Genomic DNA, 18,194 nt, shown 5'->3' with positions numbered 1-18,194 from the left:
TTGACAGTTGAGTCAATGATTTCTATGGAATCTTCTGCTCCTGAGATTCTCTCTTCCATCTCTTGTATTCTGTTGGTAAAGCTTGTATCTACAGCTCCTTGTCTCTTCTTTTGGTTTTCTATATCCAGGGTTGTTTCCCTGTGTTCTTTCTTGATTGCTTCTATTTCCATTTTTAATTCCTTCCACTGTTTGATTGTGTTTTCCTGGAATTCTTTCAGGGATTTTTGTGTCTCCTCTCTATGGGCTTCTACTTGTTTATTTATGTTTTCCTGGAATTCTTTCAGGCATTTTTGCCATTCCTCTCTGTAGGCTTCTACTTGTTCTCTAAGGGAGTTCATCATGTCTTTCTTGAAGTTCTCCAGCATCATGGTCATATATGATTTTGAATCTAGATCTTGCTTTTCTGGTGTGTTTGGTTATTCCATGTTTGTTTTGATGGGAGAATTGGGCTCAGATGGTGCCATGTAGTCTTGGTTTCTGTTGCTTGGGTTCCTGCGCTTGCCTCTCGCCATCAAATTATCTCTAGTGTTACTTTGTTCTGCTATTTCTGACAGTGGCTAAACTGTCCTATAGGCCTGTGTGTCAGGAGTGCTGTAGACCTGTTTTCCTCTCTTTTCAGTCAGTTATGGGGACAGAGTGTTCTGCTTTTCGGGCCTGTAGTTTTTCCTTTCTACAGGTTTTCAGCTGTTCTTGTGGACCTGTGCCTTGAGTTCACCAGGCAGGTCACTTGCAGCAGATAAGTTAGTCTTACCTGTGGTCCCGAGGCTCAAGTTCGCTCGCAGGGTTCTGCCCACGGGCTCTCCGCAGTGGCAGCAACCAGGAAGATCTGCGCCGCCTCCGTGCACCAGGGTTCCAGATGGCCTCCGGTGTTTTCCTCTGGAATCAGTAATGTGTGCAGAGAGCAGTCTCTTCTGGTTTCGCAGGCGGTCTGCCTCTCTGAAGGTTTAGCTCTCCCTCCCACGGGATTTGGGGGGTGCAGAGAACTGTTTATCCGGTCTGTTTCCTTCAGGTTCCGGCGGTGTCTCAGGCAGGGCTCCTGCTGCTCCTGGGCCCTCCACCACAGGAACCCAGAGGCCTTGTACAGTTTCCTCTTGGGTCAGGGATGTGGGCAGGGGTGGGCAGTGTTCGTGGTCTCTTCCGCTCTGCAGCCTCAGGAGTGCCCACCTGACCAGGCGGTAAGGTATCTCTCCCACGGGTTCTGGGAGCAGAGAGCTGCTGCGGGCCGGGATCCGCGGGTGTGGACTTCCGGTAAACACAGGACGTGCCTGGTCCTAGAGGGATTCTGCCTCTGTTGTCCCGATTCCACCAGGCAAGTCACTTGCAGCAGATAAGTTAGTCTTACCTGTGGTCCCAAGGCTCAAGTTCGCTCGCGGGGTTCTGCCCACCGGCTCTCCGCGGTGGCAGCAACCAGGAAGATCTGCGCCGTGGGCATGGTCTTAAGACCCTCGCCCAACTGCCTGGAAGTCAGTCTTCCACTATCAATCCAGATGCAGATGTAGAGCTCTCAGCTCCTCCTGCACCATGCCTGCCTGAATGCTGCCATGCTCCCACCTTGATGATAATGGACTGAACCTCTGAACCTGTAAGCCAGCCCCAAATAAGTGTTGTCCTTTATAAGACTTGTTTTGGTCATGGTGTCTGTTCACAGCAGTAAAACCCTAACTAAGACAGTCTGCTTCAGTGAAAACATTCCGTCACAACTCTGCCTTAGTCTTTCACCAGTGTCCACTTCAGGAAAACATTGCTTCATGTGTTCGTCCCAGCAAAACACCATTCAACACAACTGACTTTCCAAAGAACCCTTAAGTTTCCACTTCAGACTGACTACAAACTTGCATTTCTTAATTATCCTAATATTTTGTAACAGTAACTTTCAGGGACTAGAACTTTACATTACATCTTTAAATTAGTTCCATAAGTACAATGCCTAAGAGTTGAAACGTGCATGCAAAGCGTGCTGCAGCAAAATGTAACCTTAAATTTCTATCAATATACAAAAGTCCACACCGATGTAAAGTATTGACCTGTTAATGCTCTTTAGTTCAAAATTAGATTCAATAGTTTGAGTGATTTATCGTGTCATCCCTATATCCCTTTTCTCTCTTTTTCCTATATCCCTTCTCCCCTCTTTTCTCTTAATACTAGATAGGAGAGAAAGAAGGATAGATGAAATAAAAAGGAGAAAAAGATTCCTGAAACCAACCTCATTGCCTTTGTTCCTGCCTGACCAAGACCATTAACAACTTGCTGTCAACCCTTCTTCCTCCTCCCCCACCCCCTTAACATCCACCACACATCAAATGACCAAAAACCACCCACCCACCTCTTGGGAATGGGACATTGTTCTCATAAAATTGCTTCCTGCTGCCTGGGGGTTGCAGCATCTTTTGGGGGCCCTAAGAAAATTAGATAGATAGTCAAGTCCTAAGACAGCTAGCTGTAACAGTGGCTGTCTAGTGTCTGTGTGATGGAAAAGTCCAAGGCTTTAATTGCAGTCCTGACTGGAACAGTCTGTGAGACTAGACAATCTTAAATGGCCATTTTGAAGTTGTTCTGTGTGCAGATATTTTTATTCAGTTTACATCCCATCACAGCCCCCTCCCTCCTCTCTTCCCAGTCCTTACAAATACCTCCACCCATTGCACCCTTTCCTTCTCCTCAGAGAAGGGGAGCCCCCACCATGGGTACCACTCCACCCTAGGACATTTGGTCCCAACAGGACTAGGTACATCCTCTCCTACTGAGACCCAAAGGTAGGGGAGAAGGGGATCCAATGGTAGGCAACAGAGAGCAAGACAAGCCCACTCCACTTGTTAGGGGACCCACATGAAGACCAAGTTGCACATTTGCCACAGATGTGTAGACGGTCTAGGTTCGGCCCGTGCATGGTTCCTGGTTGGTTCCAGGCTCTGTGGGACCTAGGGTCCCAGGATAGTTGATTATATAGGTCTACGTTTGGTGTCCTTGACCCTTCTACCTTGCTCATTTCTATCTCCCATTCTTCTACAAGACTCTCCAAGCTCTGTCTGATATTTGGCTGTAGATCTCTGCATCTGCCTCCAACCGCTGCCAGATGGAACCTCTCAGGAGAGAGTTATACTCAGTTCTTGTCTGAAGGCATAGCAGAGTATCATTAATAGTTTACTCTTTCACATGGCATCCATCTCAAATGGGGGCAGTCATTGGTTAGCTGTACCCTCAGTCTCTGCTCCATTCTTATCCCTGCACATGTTGTAAGCAAGACAAATTTGGGGTTGAAGGTTTTATGGGTGGATTGATGACTCCCGCCCTCCTCTGGAAGTCCTGCATGGCTATAGGAGGTGGCCTCTTCAGTCTCTATATCCCCCTCTGGTAGGAATCTCAGCTAGCGTCACACCTATAGACTCCCTATATCCTCTCCTGTCCCAAGTCTCCAACTAGAGGTGACCCTGCTGATTTCCATTCTCACTCCCAGCCTTCTCCCTCCCTCCATCTCCTCACACCTAATTGACATCCCTGTTCTCTTCCTCACACAGTTCCCCCTTTCCATCCACCTCCTATGACTATTTAGTTTCCTCTTCTGAGTAAGGTGCACACATCCTCCTTTGGGTCTATGGATTGTAGCATGGTTATCCTGCACTTATATCCACTTATAAGTGAGTACGCATCACACATGACTTTCTGGCTCTGACCTCACTCAGGATGATATTCACAAGTTCCACTCACTTTCCTGTAAAATTCATGAAACATTTCAGGAAATAGCTATTGAAGGATTCTGTGAGACTTGATCACCTGAGTTGCTTGTCTTCTTTGATGTTTGGTCCTTTTGCTCTGTAAACTTTTAAAAGTAATATACAGGGGCTGGAGAGTTGGCTCAGCGGTTAAGAGCACTGACTGCTCTTCCAGAGGTCCTGAGTTCAATTCCCAGCAACCACATGGTGGCTCACAACCATCTGGAATGGGATCTAATGCCCTCTTCTGGTGTGTCTGAAGACAGTGACAGTGTACTCATATACATAAAATAAATAAATCTTTTTTAAAAAGTAATATACATTTCTGCATTAACACATTGTGATGGTGTGAATATGGTTGACGCATGGAAGTGGCCCTATTAGGAGATGTGGCCTTATTGGAGCAGGTGTGGCCTTGCTGTAGAAAATATGTCACTGTGGAGGTGGGCTTTGAGACCCTCCTCCCAGCTGCCTGAAAGTCAATCTTCTATTTGCCTTTGGTTCAAGATGTAGAACTTTCAGCTCCTGCATCACCATGTCCACCTGCAAGCTGCCATGCTCCTGCCATGATGATAATGGCCTGAACCTCTGAACCTATAAGCCAGCCCCAAATAAATGTTGTCCTTGTAAGAGTTGCCTTGGCTATGGTGTCCGTTCACAGCAATGGAAACCCTGGCTAATACACATGTGTGGAATGTGCAGTGTGCATAAATCAGCTAAAGGCTATTCTCTGCTCTATGTTCAATGAGGAAAGGCATCTGTCTTTCCCTATGTCAGTTCAGACCTGTATAACCAAACTGCAATATAAATTTCCATCCATGCCATTTGAAAGATTGGCATTAATAATAAGTCCTGAGGATTCTGTAGCCAACAAGATTTGTTGGTAATGATTTGCTGAAGCCCTGGCTGAAGACATTCATGTCTCAGCCACTTTCAGACTTGTTCCCCATGTAGAGGGATCAGCAGATATTTTACAATGTCTCTCAAGAGCAATTGTTTTTGTTCATTAGCATTTAAAAATTAACGTTAATTAAACACTATGTAACCTCTCTCCAGGGGTCTGTGTAACCCCTTTCTGTTTATTAAGCATCTCTCTGAAAGTGTTAGAGCTTTCCTCAACTGCTCATTCTGTAGGTTTGTGTGGCACACCTGTAATGTGCTTTATGTTATAATATGCAAAAAGTATATTTCATTTTACTAGAGACATATGTTGGACCCCTCTACATGTTGAGCCTCCAGCTGCTCTTCAACTAGCTATTCTAGTGCCTGTAATTTTTTTCCTCATAGTCATTGTTCTACCTAAATGTGACTATCAATCAACTACCTTAGTGGAAGCATGGTTGGTGTTCTGCCAGAATTGACTTCCCCATATAAAGGTGAAGAACCAACATCTGCTGTGTCTTGTTTATTGACAAACTAGACAATCTGTGACTGTTCTTAATAACATTTTTCAATATCTTTGTCAGTAAAATCTCCTGCTTTATGGTTTGTCCTTGACGTTGGAGGAATGCTAATCTATGCTTTCCATTGTTACAATAGATCTCTCTGCCACTGAGCCACACATCAGCAATGGCTGTCTTAGGCCATCAGGCCTAGAATACGAAGAGGCTTTTTCTGTGGAGGAAGAACATGGAAGAGACTGGCCTCACCTTGTCTTAAACAACTCATGGCAATCAATTCTTCATTTGTCCCGTTTGTCCACGTTTCATACAGGGCCCTGGCAGTGAGCAAGGCATTGAAGCAATTATGCCCAGTGTTTATGGTTCCACAACCCAGTGGTGTCCTTTATCATTATGTCCATATCTTCTTGGAGAACTTGGGGGCGCAGGGGGGTCACTCTTAGGATCAGGGAGTCTCTGTCCTTCATGGTAAATTTAAACAAATAAATGTCATATTCAGCAGATCTCTGATGGGTTTGAGGGCTAGTTCCTACCAAGCATATCTGAGTTAAACAGCCTTTGTATGTTTTTAGTTATCTGCTCAAAACTATACCTTACAAGCATAAAATAGGAGACAAAATAAAGCTTAATCTTGTAATTAACTACATCAGTTCTTAGAATGACTTCAAATATATTTCTGAACACATTAAAAGATTTGATTATTTATAAAGTTACTGACTGTCAATCTGTGTTAGGTTTGAGCCTTAAAACTCATAGTTTTGAATTGAACCTCTTTTAATATCAAAATAAAACTTTTTAATCCATAAACATGACTCTGACATTTATATGGTATATCATTATAGAATATAACAGTTATCTGTATAATTAATTACATTTATGCTAATGATACTATCAGTGCAGGAAAGGGTTAACAAGTTGGGGAAAATGGCAAGCACTTTGGCTGAGAGAGCTGTGTGATGGTGTGTATATGCTTGGCCCAGGGAGTGGCACTATTAGAAGGTGTGGCCCTGTTAGAATAGGTGTGTCTCTGTGGGTATGGGTTATAAGACTCTCATCCTAGCTGCCTGGAAGTGAGTATTCTGCTAGCAGCCTTCAGATGAAGATGTAGAACTCTCAGTTCTGCCTGCACCAGGCCTGCCTGGACACTGCCATGTTCCTGCCTTGACGATACTGGACTGAACCTCTGAACCTGTAATCCAGCCCCAATTAAATGTTGTCATTGATTTGCCTTGGTCATGATGTCTGTTCAAAGCAGTAAAACCTTTAACTAAGACAAGCTGTTATCATAAGGTAGTTTAACTTAAAACTTCTTAATTTTTATTCCTGGAATCATTAACATGATTTGCAGGCAATATACCTAATGTAATGAAAAGGAAAAGACAAAATGACCTCAGGAATGTATATCTAATTGGCATCATATTGCATTAATTGGTAGCTATATTTTTAAAATTAAAAATCTTTTGTTACTATATCCTTTATTTTCATATCAGATCCACAACTATCATCATAAAGACTGCCTGAGCTTCTTCTATTATTGATTGTTCCTTCATCAGGGGTCCAAAATGATTATTGTTGTTCATTATAATTTTTAAAGTCATCATTTCCATCATCATTATAGCTATTTTCATTAAAATTTCCTTCATTTAACCACCATATATTAATAAAGACATTATAAGAAAATATTTAATAAAATGTAAAGTGTCCCATAGCTTTATTATTTAAATATTTAAAATATTTAAAAGTTGTTTTTGCAATATCAAAATAAAGTTTCCTTTTTTCAGGAATGTACAAATGACTTTATTCAAAAATACAAAATAAACTATCTGTAGGTGTGGACAATGGCAGCAGTAAACCATTATATATCGGCAAAGGAAACCAGTAATTGATGGTTACAGTGATCAGGCAGCCTTCTCTTCAGTCATTTTCTTCAGGTGACCTCTCTGAAGTTATCTGTGAGGAACCTGCCTTGAGCTTCCTGTCACAGTTCATTGATAAGGGCAAAGCACTATTCTAGGAGTTAGAACATGCCATCTCTCATACCCCCTCCCATCCCCCCATTGCACCCATTCCAGGGTCCTTCTCTTCTTTAGGAATTTCTGTCACTATAGCTTCAGCTGTAGTTAGCAAGGAGGCCACCCCAGCAGCATCCAGTAAAACAGTTCTTACAACCTTTGTTGGGTCAATAATTCTCTTTTCCACCATGTTCACAAAATCTCCAAGCTTGGCGTCATAACCAACTTCTGAGGAACTCTACAGAATTTTCTCAACTATCAAGATTGCATTCTTAGCTATCGTCACTGCAGGAATTTTAAGTGCTCTTTTAATAATTTCTATACCTATCTTCTGATCTTCATTAGCATGCTTTAATGAATCCAAGGCTGGGATGCACCGAAGCAGAGCACAGCCCCCTCCTAGAACAATGCCTTCTTCAAACGTTGCTCGCATAGCATTGAAAGCATCTGTAACTCTGTCTTTCTTCTCACTGGCTTCCATGCCACTTGTCCTTCCCACCTTCAGCACAGCTACTCCATCTGCAAGTTTACCAAGTCGCTCATTAGGCTTTTCCTTTTCATATTCACTGGTTGTGATGTCTAGCTGCTCAGTGATTTCTTGAACATGCTTCTCAATATGAGCTTTGTCACCTTTTCCTTTTACGTTTTTCAATGTGAGCTTTTCCTTTCAAAAGCATCGCATCATCTTTGGTGACAATGATGTCTCCAAAGTTTCCTAAGTCATGAGTTTGAACATCTTCAAGATTTAGGTTCAACCCCTCTTCTCCAAACACCATACCACCAGGAACGATAGCCATGTCTTTAAGCTGGGTCTTCCTATTGTCTCCAAACCCTGGAGCTTTGGACTGCTACAACCTGAAGTCCAACTTTTAGCCTGTTCAAAACCAGTGTGCTAAGAGCTTCTCCATCAACATCTTCAGCAATTGTGACCAAGGGCTTCCAATCAGCATTGGCAATTTCAAGAGCAGGTACAATGGACTGAACACTAGAAATTTTCTTTTCACTCAACAAAACGTAGGCATCTTGGAATTCACATGTTTGACCTTTGGATGTGGTAATAAAATACGGGGAAATACATCTTCTATCAAACGTCATGCTTTCAATAATTTCTAGCTCATCATTCAGGCTTTTTCCATCCTTCACGGTGATGACACCCTTTCTTCCAACCTTCATTGAATCAGAAATGATGTGCCCAATGTCTTTGTCTCCGTTTGCAGAAATTGTAGCAACCTGAACAATCTCTTCAGGGGTGGTCACAGGTTTAGACTGTTTCTTAAGTTCAGCAATTACAGCATCAACAGCCGACCTCCAGGTCTCTCTGGATTTCGACTTCCTCAGCCCCTTGGCTGATCTTCTCAAAGCCCTCCTTGGCAATAGACTGTGCCAGAACAGTGTAGTGGTGGTGCCATCCTCACACCTCTTCCTTTGTGTTATTGGCAACATTCTGAACAAGTTCAGCTCTGATATTTTTGTATTTATCCTTTAAATTAATTGACTTTGCAACAGTGACCCCATCTTTTGTTACTTTGGGACTTCTCAAACTCTGTTCAATAAGCACTGTTCTCTTCGGCTCCATTGTAACAGCTACAGCATTGGCTAAAAGATATGCATTAAGGCTCGAGCCTCCGCACCAAATTTTACATCTTTGGCATAGGCCGGAGTCACTGGTCTCATCTGGTGAAGGACTGTGGGTAGTCGAAGCATTTCTGTGGGGCGGTAGCAGGAGAGCACGAGGCGGGAGAATACAAGGGGAGGCAGGACAGCTGTGATGAGTGAGGGAATCCATCCTAAAGTTTCTTTTTTGAGAGTGAAGTCATAGAGCATAACCATAGTTTATAGAAGACAAAACCAGTGTTTAACAGTTTTAACAATCTAGTCTCTAAAATCAAAAATCATTATTTTTGATGTTATAGTTTTAACAAGAAAAGTTATTGTATACAAATACATGGAGGTACTATTTCAATACCTCATTAAAGAAAAATTGTTTTAAACCCTGTCTTTTAGAAGTTTGTTTTTTAGGTCGGGAATTATATAAAAATTTTACCCCAGTTTAAAAGTATCTTTAGAAACCTTTTTCTCTGGGCTGGCTCATGCCATGTCTTGCCCAGAATGGCTTCAACCCTGAGTTACTTGTGTTAAGCTAACTTTTTCTTACAGATGTTACAGATATTACAGATTTTTTCTTTTCCAAAGTGCTATGCTTACAGGCATGCAACACCATGCCTTATTTAGGAGAAAACCATTACAACATTTCAAAGAACACTTAAGGAACATACATGGTAGACAACAATGCTTACCTTATTATGTAATTTTGTATCCCTGTAATGAAAACATCTTGTTCAGTGCCTTTAAAAAGACCTCCTTTGAGTGTGTTCACTCAATGCAAAAAAATTAAATAAAAATTTACAGTATTATAATTTGAATAGGTGTCAAATGTCCTGCTCCTTTTCTCCAATCAGGAAGAGAAAATTCTTTACCAAATCACTTGAAGCTTGGACAAAAATAACCATTCCTCCCAGCACTCTGTAGCATCACAGGCAGACTTCAACTCTTCAGAGAGGACATCCCAGCTCTCATGATCTTGTCAACCAGGAGAATGTTAGTGGTGATCAGAGTACAGGAGTGAAGCAGCTGCTTCACACAGTAGTTATCCCACACACCCATTTCTGCGGCCACCATCGGTTCACCTGTGTTCAGATCCACACCTACAAGCTGACCGGATTCTAAATGTTCAGCTTGAACTTTAACTAATGTTTCCTGAAGGCCAAAACCAGAGTTCTGCAGAAGAACCTTGGGAATGATGAGCAAGGCGTCTGCAAATGCCTGGACCCCAAGCTGAGTCCTGACCTTCACACTGGGCTTGTATTTAATCAGAGCCTCTGCCAGTGCCACTTCTGCTGCACCTGCACCTGGGACAACACAGCCATCATCAGTAGCATTTGACATCCCTCGAGCCATCTCTGATTGCATCCTTGATTTGAGTCAGTGTGTGCTTATTTGGTCCTTTAACCAGTTAAGTGACAGAATGGGGATTGTTACGCTTCTCAATAAAGGTGAACTTCTCCTCACCCAGTGTATACTCATAGACAAGCCCTGCATGCCCCAAACAGTCAGGATGCAGGTCATCAAAGGAGTTCAGAGCTATCCCACCACAAGCAAGAGTCAGCCTTTCCATGTTTCTCCTCTTGGCTCCTCACAGAGCTACAATACCTTCTTTCGCAAGGGCATCTAAAGAAAAGGGGTCAATGCCCTTTTGATTAATAACGACAAATCCTTTATCCGAATCACCACAGACTTTCTTCTTCAGTTCTATGATTTTTTTAACTCTATCTTCAATGAGTTTTCTTTCAGCCTTTACTAGTTTCTCTCTCTCTTCTGCACTCTTGTAAAAGACCCAGAATTCCCTTCTGTCTTCTCATACTCCAAGGACACGTTGCCTGTGAGGATGTAGGTATTTTCTACTCTTTTCTTCATATCAGGATGCCGCGCCCCATGATCCAAAACAAGCCCTCTGATTAAGCTTGTATCAGTTTCAGATTTATGCTTCATCTCCATGGTCTCAACCATGAAGAAGTCAATGGGCTCATCTTTTTCCCAATGGCCAAAATGGAGTCCACCATAGCCTCTGTAAAGACATCTGCAAGTTCAACATGAACTTTAGTCCGCAGAGATGTCCTGGCCACATCGATGAGTGCTTCTCTGTCCATCTCTTTGCTTACTTTGACTTGTTCCAAAAACTGAAGTGCTTTTCCTTTGCAGCTTCAAAACCTTCGGTTATTATTCTGGGACGAGGACCTTCAGAAATGTAGAGGTCTGCTTGTTTGAGCAGCTCCCAGTGATGAGGACATTGGCTGTAGTGCCATCGCCAGTTATGTCACCCTAGGCTGTAGCCATTTTTGCTATCAAAGAGGCTGTTGGGTGTTGAATTTGCATTTCATGAAGTAGCACATTGCCATCTTTAGTAAGTTCGATGTCTCCAGAACCAGATACCAGCATCTTCATGGTGCCCTTAGGCCCCAAGTTGGTCCTCAAAACATCCTACAGGCCCTGTGCCACACTGATGTTCGCCACTAGTGCTGCCTGAGCCTGGGGCCACCTCGGCTTTAGGATTTAGGGTCTTCACTGCCACCATGGCTGGTCTAGCTCAGAGAGTGGGTCTTCTCAAAAAGTCTGATATTACAGATTTTCAACCATACTTAATAACTTACATTCCAATAGTCTATAACCAAGATATGCAGAAATAGAAAATTTATACATTGAAGACCAGTCAGGAATAAAGATGTACTGACCACGTACATTTAAAACACACAAATCTTCCCTTACTTCTTTTAGCTGTAATTTCAAAGGAGGAGCACCTTGCCACCTGTTGAATCCAATTCTCATGTGTTCTGGGGTTTTGTAGCTGGAGTAGCCATCAGCTTTCTTACTGGAGAAGCCGAGAAGCATCTGGTACAGACCAAGCAGCTTCCTCTAGTGATGAATTGTTATACCGTTCTGTGCTCCTGGTGGGTGTGTGTGGCTCTGCACCCACCCAAGAGCTCTGGATTCACAAATGAAACACACACACACACACACACACACACACACACACACAGAGAGAGAGAGAGAGAGAGAGAGAGAGAGAGAGAGAGAGAGAGAGAGAGAGAGAGATTTTAATGTCTTACTAGCTCAAAGACTGGGCCACTCCTGAACCTCCATGTGGCTAATGCGCTCCCCTCCAATATTCCTGAGTTAACATTTGGTAAATCTATATTTCACCTCTACTACCCGAGACCCAGTCAGGGGAGTGGTCCACGGAACCACTTTATCTGCCTCTTATATGTCCATGGGCTCTTAAGTCTGATCTCTCTGCTTCCCCATCATGGCGATTCTGCCCCTCCTCTCCTCTGCATTTCTTGCCCCAATCCTCAAAGTCCCACCTCTGTCCCCCTGCCCAACCACTTGCTGTTGGTTCCTTATTGACACATCAAAAAAAGTGTGAAATCCCATGTAAGCACAAATCAAAGCCCAACAGCTCCAGGCTCCTTTGATCCAGGCAGGAGGCAGGGCTTCTCCAGCAGTGCTAGACTCCTAGCCGCAGGTAGTTTCAAGGGCAGCACAAGTTTATCGAGCTTTGTTGTCCCAATTCAGCCATTTTCCCCTAATTATCTCTGAACTCAGTTAAAGCTAAGGCAAGAGGAAAATGATTAGCAGATGAACTTTAAACCATTTATTTCCTCTGACTATAAAGCTTAGAGCCCAGCAATTAGACAAAACAACCAACATACATTGACAGACATGGTCAGGCTGGCCTGCCAAGAACAACCAACAGAGTTGAGGAAAAGAGGGAAGAGACCCAGACATCTCACCAAAGGGACCTAAATATCCCATAGTGAAGGAGTTAAAGGTTAGATGGGGAGAGAGGCACCAAGAAACAAAACTAAAGTGGTAGACACAGAGAAAGCCAAGTCTCTTGGACTGGTGAGATGGCTCAGCAGTTAACAGCACTGACTATTCTCCAAAAGGTCCTGAGTTCAATTCCCAGCAACCATATGGTGGCTCACAACCATCTGTAATGGGATCTGATGCCCTCTTCTAGTATGTCTGACAGCTACCGTATATTCATATAAATAAAATAAAACAAATCTAAGAAGAAGAAAAAAGAAGAAGAAGAAGAAGAAGAAGAAGAAGAAGAAGAAGAAGAAGAAGAAGAAGAAGAAGAAGAAGAAGAAGAAGAAGACAGAGTCTCAATGAGCTAGAATCCTGACCAAGTCCAAGTCCAAAGAGGTGGATTGTATTCCAAGCCCCTAGCCAAGAGGAGAAGCAGGGTGTCCTCGGTCTCCTGATCAAGAGCACCATTGCACTCAGCTTCTCTCACTTGAGTCACCAAAAGGTATCAGAATAACTTTATTTTTTTCAAATCCGATTTTTAATGATGGTTCTTAAACCCTTTAACCTTCCTTGTAACCCACTGCCCACCCACCAGAGGTAGTAGAAAAGAAAGGATACGGGGCAGTGGGGAAGTAGACTTGTTTAGAAAGGTTCTTTGGAGCAACTCCCTTCTGTGTTGTCTGACACAGTTCAGTTCACAGGTTAGCAGCGGCGGCAGCTTGATCCACTCGCAAACACTTCACAGAAACTCCAGCAGTCTAGTTCAGTACAGTTGGGTTAGCAACAGCAGTGACACCTAGCAGACAGCCAGGCCTCAGCCTCAAATCCAGTCAGCAGGAGGGACCAACAGGAACACCAGGAGACGTGTCTCTCTCAGGGAAGTGAAGATCAGCAGACTGACCCACAAGCGTTGCACGGCTAGCTGTACCAGCAAGCCAAGCTCTGTCTCGGTCACTCCATGCAGTCCTATTTATACCCTCCAAACGTCACATGTCCTCCATGTGCCTTGCCTCAGCACGTGCATCCAATCAGCCTGAGTTCTTGAAAACGGCAACAAACTGCAGTGCACCCCAAGTTTTTTGGCACATTTCTCTCTATGGCAGCCTGTCAAATGCAACTCAACTACACAATGTAATGCAGATCAACACATGCGTGTCATTAGCAAAGAATCCTTCTTCATGTGTCCTTTCACATGCTTACTTCAGAAGAATGTCCTCTCTCCTGTGTCTGCTTTAGCAAAACGTTCCTTCACAGGTCTGTCTTAGCCTTTCACACCTGTGTCCACTTTAACAAAACGTTCCTTCGCATGTTTGCCCAGCCAAACACCATCCAACTGACTTTCCTTAAGCTTCCATATCATACTAGGAACAAGACCAAATTAAGAAAAAGAACAGCAAAGGTTCAGAAAAACCTACCTCCTCGCAGAGGGCCCAGCTGGCTTGGTGGTGTCCATGTCAGGAAGGAGGGGGTTGTTAAGGGGAGGGGGCTTTCCCAGCCAATGCATGGAATGTTGGGGTTCAGGAATCTCCACACAAACCACTCAAACACTGGTCTCCAGTTAAACAGGGTTGGTTTATTGATGCACGCCCCAAGACTGATCAATCAAGGCTATAGCTCAGATTCCGGAACTGAAAGCTACACCCCCCCCACGTTGGGCAGGGTCAGTTTATATTGGGAACAAAACATGATGAGCTCATAAACAGATAAGGGGGTGGGGAGAGTGCACTGAAGGGTGGTTGGCCTTTCCCTGTGTTTCTTTAGTGGTTTAGACCTAACAATTCAAGCAGACCTCCATCTTGCTTGGCTCTAAGTGAAAGCTACAGTTGGAAAGTTTCTAATACGTCTCCTCTTCCTCTTCTTCCTCCTCCTCACAGCACAACAGAGATCAGCAAGTTATTTTTCTGTCAATGACTAGCAGGCAGGCAGCAAAATGGCTATAACTATGCTGGGGGTGTGGTGGGGGATGGGCCTCAACAACACTAATCTATGTTGTACCACGTGGCTCGTTACCTCTCGGTCTCTTTCCTAGCGATTGCTTCTTCCTCCATGTTGGGCTGGTGAGCCCTGGCCCCTGAGGTTCCTTCCAAGAGCTCCTATCTCAGCCAGAAGTCCTGCCTCTCCTCTCTTGCCTCAAATTGGCCATTCAGCTCTGTATTTAACCAATCAGAAGATGATGGAGAACAAAGTTTACAAAATACTGAGGCAGGAGATGACTTCATTAAAATGACAGTACCAAGTCCAGCCTGTAATCAGATCTCTGTGTACAGGAATCAGCATTTGAATAATACAAAGACAATCTTTACACAGTGCACAAAAAGATCACCCCAAAAAAAATCCATCTAATTTTTTTTTATTTAAAAAGCCACTCTGTTGACTCCCCTCCCATAGTATTAAAGTAACTGGATGCATCCACACAACAGAGAGTTTGTTCCTTCAAAATTGATCAAATTGAAGAGCTGGCTGATGGCCTGGAGAGATGGTTCAGTGGTTAAGAGGACTAACTGTGCTTCTGGTTACTGCCTTCATGGAGAGCTGAAACCCAGCCCCAAAGAGTGACTTCAGGCCCGAGACCAGAGGTAAGACCAACTTTTCTGCTCCAAGTGACCTGCCTGGTGGACTCAGGACACACGAAGGCAAATACTTCTGGGACCAGACACTTCTGGTTTCTAGCTGGTGCCTGAACCTTGTTGATCCCGGCCCACAGTTCCCTGCTCCCAAACCCCATGGGAGAGAGAGCTCATTGCCTAGATGTGTGGGCACTTTTGAGACTGCAGGGCAGGAGAGACTGCCACTTCTGCCCACCTTTGCCCACATCCCTGGCCCAAGAAGGAACTGTATACCGCCTCTGGGAACAGGAAGATAGGGGCACTGCGCCTGGATCGGAAGGGACCCAGTCAAATAACTCCCTGCACCCAAATCCCACAGGAGGGAGAGCTAGACCTTCAAAGAGGGGCAGACACACCTGGGAAACCAGAGGAGACTACTCTCTGCCCACATTTCTGACTCTAGAGGAAAATGCCTAGCACCATATGGGCCCCCTGTGCACAGGGACACCAGAGAAGGCAGGGCAGGCCCTTCTGGTTGCTGCCCTCACAGAGAGCTGAAACCCAGGCCTGAGGAGCGACTTCAGGCCTGAGACCAGAGGTAAGACCAACTTTTCTGCTCCAAGTGACCTGCCTGGCAGACTCAGGATACACGCCCACAGGAACAGCTGAAAGCCAGTAGACAGGAACAACTACATGCCTGAAAGCAGAACACTCTGTTCCCATAACTGGCTGAAAGAAAACAGGAAAACAGGACTATAGCACTCCTGACACACAGGCCTATAGGATGGTCAAGTCACTGTCAGAAATAGCAGAACAAGGTACCACCAGAGACAACTTGATGGCAAGAGGCAAGCACAGGAACCCAAGCACAGAAACCAAGACTACATGGCATCATCGGAGCCCAATTCTCCCACCAAAGCAAACACTGAATATCCAAACACACCAAAAAAGCAAGATATAGATTTAAAATCACATTTGATCATGATGATGGAGGACTTTAAGAAAGATGTAAAAATACTCCCTTAGAGAAATGCAGGAAAACACAAATAAACAAGTAGAAACCCTTAGAGAGGAAAAACAAAAATCTCTGAAAGAATTACAGGAAAACACAATCAAACAGGTGAAGGAATTGAAAATGGAAGTAGAAACAATAAAGAAAGCACAAAGGGAGACAACCCTGGATACAGAAAAACTAAGGAAGAGACAAGGAGCCATAGATACAAGCATCACCAACAGAATACAAGAGATAGAAGAGAGAATCTCAGGAACAGAAGATTCCATAGAAATCATCGACACAACTGTAAAAGATAATGTAAAACGGAAAAAGCTACTGGCTGAAAACATGCAAGAAATCCAAGAATCAATGAGAAAATCAAATCTAAGGATAATAGGTATAGAAGAGAGTGAAGACTCCCAGCTCAAAGGACCAGTAAATATCTTCAACAAAATCATAGAAGAAAACTTCCCTACCCTAAAGAAAGAGATGCCCATAAACATACAAGAAGCCTACAGAACTCCAAATAGATTGGACCAGAAAAGAAACTCCTCCCGTCACATAATAGTCAAAACTCCAAATGCACAAAACAAAGAAAGAATATTAAAAGCAGTAAGGGCAAAAGGTCAAGTAACATATAAGGTAGACCTATCAGAATTACACCAGACTTCTCACCAGAGACTATGAAAGCCAGAAGATCCTGGACTGATTTAATACAGACCCTAAGAGAACACAAATGCCAGCCCAGGTTACTGTATCCAGCAAAACTCTCAATTAACATAGATGGAGAAACAAAGAGATTCTATGAAAAAAACAGATTTACACAATATCTTTCTACAAATCCAGTGCTACAAAGGATAATAAATGGTAAAGCTCAACACAAGGAGGCAAGCTACACCCTAGAAAAAGAAAGAAACTAATCATTTAGCAACAAAACAAAGAGAAGACAAGCACACAAACATAATCTCACCTCCAAATACGAAGAAAACAGGAAGCAACAATCACTATTCCTTAATATCTCTCAAAATCAATGGACTCAATTCCCGAATAAAAAGACACAGATTAACAAACTGGATATGTAATGAGGACCCAGAATTTTGCTGCCTACAGGAAACACACCTCAGAGACAAAGACAGACACTACCCCAGAGTAAAAGGCTGGAAAACAACTTTCCAAGCAAATGTTCTGAAGAAGCAAGCTGGAGTAGCCATTCTAATATCAAAATTACTTTTCAACCAAAAGTCATCAAAAAAGATAAGGAAGGACACTTCATATTCGTCAAAGGAAAAATCCACCAAGATGAACTCTCAATCCTAAATATCTAATGCTCCAAACACAAGAGCACCTACATACATAAAAGAAACCTTACTAAAGCTCAAAGCACACATTGCACCTCACAAAATAATAGTAGGAGATTTCAACACCCCACTGTCATCAATAGACAGATCATGGAAACAGAAATTAAACAGACATAAACAGACTAAGAGAAGTCGTGAACCAAATGAACTTAACAGATATTTATAGAACATTCTATCATAAAACAAAAGGATATACCTTCTTCTCACCACCTCATGGTACTTTCTCCAAAATTGACCATATAATTGGGCACAAAGCAGGCCTCAACAGATACAGAAAGATAGAAGTAATGCCATGTGTCCTATCAGACCACCACGGGCTAAATCTGGTCTTCAATAACAATAAGGAAAGAACACCCATATATACATGAAAGTTGAACAATGCTCTACTCAATGATATCCTGGCCAAGGAAGAAATAAAGAAATTAAAGACTTCTTAGAATTTAATGAAAATGAAGGTACAACATACCCAAACTTATGGGACACAATGAAAGCTGTGCTAAGGGGAAAACTCATAGCTCTGAGTGCCTGCAGAAAGAAACAAGAGAGCATATATTAGCAGCTTGACAGCACACCTAAAAGCTCTAGAACAAAAAGAAGCAAATACACCCAGGAGGAGTAGAAGGCAGGAAATAATCAAACTCAGAGCTGAAATCAACCAGGTAGAAACAAAAAGGACCATACAAAGAATCAACAGAACCAAAAGCTGGTTCTTTGAGAAAATCAACAAGATAGATAAACCCTTAGCCAGACTATCCAGAGGACACAGAGAGTATATCCAAATTAACAAAATCAAAAATGAAAAGG

At 43.1% G+C, this 18,194-nt stretch overlaps 2 pseudogenes; both read right to left on the bottom strand.

The window, feature by feature from the left end:
- Window positions 1–7,062: 7,062 nt before the first annotated feature.
- Window positions 7,063–8,826, bottom strand: LOC116888479 (annotated as a pseudogene).
- Window positions 8,827–9,405: 579 nt separating this feature from the next.
- LOC116888467 lies at window positions 9,406–11,626 on the bottom strand (annotated as a pseudogene).
- Between the last annotated feature and the right edge of the window lie 6,568 nt (window positions 11,627–18,194).

Source organism: Rattus rattus, chromosome 1 (genome assembly GCF_011064425.1).
Source record: "Rattus rattus isolate New Zealand chromosome 1, Rrattus_CSIRO_v1, whole genome shotgun sequence".
NCBI lineage: Eukaryota > Metazoa > Chordata > Mammalia > Rodentia > Muridae > Rattus > Rattus rattus.
Note: the sequence above shows the minus strand (reverse complement) of the source record. Positions and strands in the feature narration are given on the sequence as shown.